Source organism: Papaver somniferum, chromosome 10, assembly GCF_003573695.1.
Source record: "Papaver somniferum cultivar HN1 chromosome 10, ASM357369v1, whole genome shotgun sequence".
In the NCBI taxonomy this organism is placed as follows: domain Eukaryota; kingdom Viridiplantae; phylum Streptophyta; class Magnoliopsida; order Ranunculales; family Papaveraceae; genus Papaver; species Papaver somniferum.
Genome location: NC_039367.1, coordinates 122,057,692 through 122,063,214, shown reverse-complemented (window position 1 = coordinate 122,063,214; position 5,523 = coordinate 122,057,692).

The window sequence follows — 5,523 nt, the reverse complement described above, 5'->3', positions numbered from 1 at the left end:
TCCTCCAACAGCAGCAATCACCTCCATTCATTTCAAGATCTCCAGCTTCTGATTTTGGGAGAGTAAGAACAATGAATTGTTGCTCTCTGTCTCTCTCTATCTCGATGAAAACTGATGGTATTTTCAATGATGTTGTAGTAAAAGATTCGTTGAGACTTGTGAAGGAAGATTTTTTTAGACTTAATTTTTACAAGTAAAAATAACAAACTCAATTAAAAAGTGTTGTAAAAACGAAAACAATATATAGAGAGACCGGGGCTAGGATTCCACCAATTTCCACACTCATGGTTCATATATCAATTCTAAACAATAAAAGCTCAAATGATAAAGTGTTATTGACTCCAATTCATTTCCTAAGGTAGATTTCGAAAGTAATGGGTGTAAAACTAAAGCATGAGACATCAAAACATCTAAGCTAAGCATGACCCATCATTTGTAATCACAACCATTCAATGAAACTCATAAATCAATTGAATAATAGTGCAAATAGTCATAACAAGAATTGATAGAGTTACCACATTTGTGAAACTTGGCTTCCTCCGTCGCCCCAGAGGATGGGATTATCTTCTCATCATGGAAACACACTCAAAATATGATTTCATTGCTCAAAGTGTTTACAAATGATAAAAAAGAGACAAAAATGGTGACAATCAGGAATTGCAACGCTTGAAAGTCGCTGCAAATACACTGTTACAGTGAACGATAGTTGAAAAGTGCTGTTATTACTGTTTGACTGTTGCCGTAAAGGCTGTTGCAAAACCAAGAATAAACCACGGTTTTTAAGGACAGACTTCGGTAGCGTTTGTCCTTCGTGTTCTTCAGTTATACACTAGCAGAAAAATATCCTGTAACTTGACGATTATTCACTCTGTTCTCTGCCCAAACTCTCCGTCCCCCTTGTATGTTACTTCGCTTTTATACCCAACAGGACAAAGAAATCACGTTCATAACTCCATAAGATCTCCCATAACTCGGCAGTGAAAATAATATTCTCGGGAATATTTTGTTTCCATTTTCTTCACCTGCACACGTCTGCAGCTTGTCAATTCGTGTTTACTCACTCCAAACACAACACATATTGAGTCACGTCTTCTCCCATCACACGCTAACCACAGAGAAACATGGGAAGGAGTAAAACGGTCCCATGAAACCTCACGCTTCTGTTTTCTTCATCCGGGCAATGCAACCAATTCTAAACCGAAACCGTGGACCATACCATCCCTGTTTGGTCCAAACAGGCCCAAAGAAACAAAAATCAGTGATCGAGTCTCACTCAAACTTGTCAAATCTCTTAACAGGGTTTCCGTAGGAAGAAAACCCTAGAATCTGTTCAATCCCTGAATCCATCGTTCTAGCCAATTCTGGTCTAAACTACGACCATTACCAGCTTTGTTGTGTCAAAATAAACAAACCCAACAAGTTTTGGCCCTTGAATCTCCCTACAACGCGTCCAATTCTCAAACCCTAAATTCTGTTTTCTGAAGAACACTTTTCCCGCCAAAAATAAAATTTGAATGTTGAAGATGAAGTGCCCTGAATCCGTTCTACGGGTGCCTTTAACATTAGGGTGCTGTGGATAAATTTGGGCTACATATAGCCGTGAGTGCTCCTTAGTAAAAGTGGGGGTCCGTATAGCAATTGTCCTCCGGGGTGCTCCGAGCAACTTTTCAAGCCGAATTTTCCAACAATAATTATTTCCTAAAAATACCTACAAACACATAAAACACCATAATAAGTACGAAATTGAGTACTAACAATACGGAACATTGAGGACAAATTAGACACATAAATGCGTCTATCAAATACCCCCAAACTTATTATTTGCTAGTCCTCGAGCAAAACTAATAAAAAATAAAACCGAGTTAATCTCGGGAGGGTTTACCATAGGTGTACCCACAAAACCTTGACTTTTTATTGGTCACAAGTATCCAAAGAGCTATGAGGACATACATATTCTCAACCTATCTCCAAGTAACTAGGATGCCAGAGAAACTAAAGGTGTCATCTCTAAAGCTGACTAAAGAAAAGGGGAGACACATCCGCAACACTGCTAGATAAAGAGATATCCGCTACACAGCTAGATAAACATTGCAAGATGCATCCGCTTTACAGCTGGATAAGATTAGGAGAGAGATAAATATGAGAGGGACATCTGCTACACAGCTAGACTAATTACGTGTGATGAGTTGAACCAGTGCTAGAAAGATTTTGTGCCAGATGGAAAGCAGACTAACAAAGCAACCAATATGCATCTCTTTTCGACTCTCTCATAGTGCTCAGTAGAAACAACATTTTCGTCGGCTTCAACTGTTGATGATAAACTATCGAACCTCGTAGAACCTTGACAATTAACTGTTCTCCTTAATTTCTTGCTTGAAACTTCCTTATAGATTTCTACTTCCCTATGGCCTTATTGAACAAAAAGCTAATTACAAAACGAAAAGAACGTAATGATTTTTTTTTTTATTTTTTTTTTACAAAAAAACAAAAACAAAATTTACATGGCCATGAGAGAAGGACTTTAAAACTCGGATCTTCGCAACATGTAATGTCTTGGTATCATAAACTTCAACAACTTATATCGTTTGCTCTTATAACTTGTTGTAACTAAGTCTTTCACTTTTGATTTTTTTTTTTGAATTATTTTACTCTATTGTTGCTTCTAAACCTTAAACGTCTTCAACTTTCTTCATAGATTTTGATGTCGCTCCGCTTGTTGATGATGATAAGTTTCTACTGAGAGAGAGTCGTAATCCAGTAACTAAGACTAATTGTGAGATTGCTTTGTTTTTCTGGCATTTCCTTCTGACCTACTTGCCTTTCCATCATGGATGGTTAGGTCCATCACGATTACCCTCTAAAAGGAACATGTTCTCTCCTGAATGTCAAAGATATTAATGTCTTTTTCTCTAATGTCTCAATAGAATGTTATTCCTAGCAATTCTAATTTCCATCTTTTCGGTGAGAAACAATATGTAAACTTAGCTAACCGGATACTATGTGACACTAGAAGTTTCTCCCTTACACCCAAACTTAAATCTAACATTGTCCTCAATGTTCTAAAGATGAAATTAAAAGCACGGACAAGGAGAAACTGTTACCACTTGTGGGAAAAGAGATAAGGAAGGATATTACCGTTTCGCATGAGCGCGGGAGCCTCCAAGTAAATGCTAAATTTAAAGTCTTTAGCTAGACATCAAATACCTCACAAAGAATTGTCACCTTCCAAAGTCGTATACCAATAGTCGAAACAATTGTGGGTCCATAAGACCAAAAAGAGCTAACACAAATATGAGACAACTATACTGGTTCAGAAAAATGAAAAGAAGGAGCACATCCTCATCTAAGGTTTCTGTCAAGACAACTGGGTTTATCTGGGGCGCATAATTGAGCTTCATATGTGTATCTTGATAAATAGATTCATCGGAAAAACGGGTCTCTAATACCTGAGTTACCTCCTGGACAATATCAGGTGGATCGGGTTGCGGAGTATGAATAGACTCAAGTGATATCTCAGATGCACAAAGCTCGAGTCCCAAGTTAGGGACTCTAATTAGGGATACGTGACAATCATAAGAACCATCACTACCCCCAAACTTAGGGTTTTCACTACTCACAGACAAACCTCTAATTATTGCTTGAATTTCCGGATCTTCAGAGTCCTTAAAATACTCAAGAAATTCTTCCAATTCTCCACCCCCAAACTTAGGGTTATCATTACTCTCAAAAAGACCTAACACTATTGCTTGAATTTCAGGGTCCGTAGAGTCTTTAAAATACTCAAGGGATTCTTCTAAAGATTGATCACACATCTGGTCTAAAAGAATGGTTTCCTCAAATTCATCTAAAGAATCTCCCAATAGAGTATCATGCCAATTATCCTGAACTAAATCCTGAACTAAAGTGCTAATCATATTCACTTCTTCTAATTCATCATTCTCAGAAGGTTGTCTAGTAACATTAAAGACATTTAGTTCAGTGCTCATATTACCAACGGATATGTTCATAAGTCCGGTCCTACAGTTGATGACAGCGTTAGCTGTGGCTAAAAATGGGCGACCTAAAATCACCCTGATTTGAGCACTTGGGTCCTGAACTGGCTAGGTGTCTAAAACAACAAAATCCAATGGATAAATAAACTTATCAACCTCAGTCAGAACATCCTCTATGACACCACGATGTACTTTGACAGACCTATCAGCTAATTGTAGTGTCATTTTCGTCGGTTTCAACTTAGCAAGACCTAGATGGGTGTATACATGATACGGGAGTAAGTTAACACTAGATCCTAAGTCAAGTAAAGCTTTATCGACCATGTGATTACCAATTGCACAAGATATGGTGGGGCATCCAGGGTCCTTATACTTAGGGGGTGTTTGGTTCAGAAGAATAGAACTTACTTGACCAGCTAAAAAGGCTTTCTTTTGGACATTAAGCTTACACTTTCGTGTATAAAGATCTTTAAGGAACTTGGCATAAGCAGGCATCTGCCTAATTGCTTCTAACAACGGAATATTGATGTTCACCTGTTTAAATGTTTTCTTTATCTCGTTGAATGTCGACTCCTTCTTTGTTGGGGCTAACAACTGCGGATATGGGGCTCTAGGAACAAAGGTAGTCCTATCAGGAATTTCTTGGGACTCCTTAGGGATTGTTTAAGTTTCCTCAGTTACGGGTTCCTCTTGGGAAGTAGAAGGTGGAACTACAGTATGTTCACTAGGCATGGCTACCTTATTGTCTACTGTTTTACCGCTCCTAAGGGTTTTTATCGAGTTCACATGGTTTGATGATTCCTCACCAACTAAAGATATTTGATGGACCCCCTAGGATTGGCTTGAGTTTGACTAGAAAAATTACCTTCTTCTCTCTCACTTAAATACTTAGCTATTTGGACGACTTGAAGTTCTAATTTAGCAAGAGTCTGGGAATTATCCTTATGGTTCTGCCTGGTTTCTTGCTGAAAGCTAAGGTGGTTAGCTGATAACATATAATGGTTCTTTACTAACATAGTAAGATCTTCTTCTAAGGTAGAGATCTTTTTCTCAGAAGTGTTCTGAAACTAGGTTTGACATGAAGGGTTCTGAGTATAACCAAAACCCGGGGGAGGCTGAGAATTACTAGACTGACCTTGATTCTGGCCCTTAGACCAAGAAAAATTAGGATGGTTTCTCCAACCAGGGTTGTAGGTCTCTGAGTATGGGTCAAACTTTTGACAGTTCTCGATCCTAGCATTGTTATAGACATCACGAGCTTGCTCTTCACTAACCTGACCTTCCCAAAATGATTTATCGGGCTCTATTCCACAACTAGAGACTTGAGAGGCTCTATTAGGTTCAACAAGGGACCTATTTTTAGACTGTCCCATTTCCAAAGCTTCTAACCTTCTAGACAAAGCATCAAACTTAGCATCTGACGCAAAACTCATATCTACCATATTGGTGTTACTTCTATTAACCAAGAGTCTTTTAGGGGGTTCAACACAAGACTCCCACTGTTGGGATTTTTCAGCGACGACTACTAAGA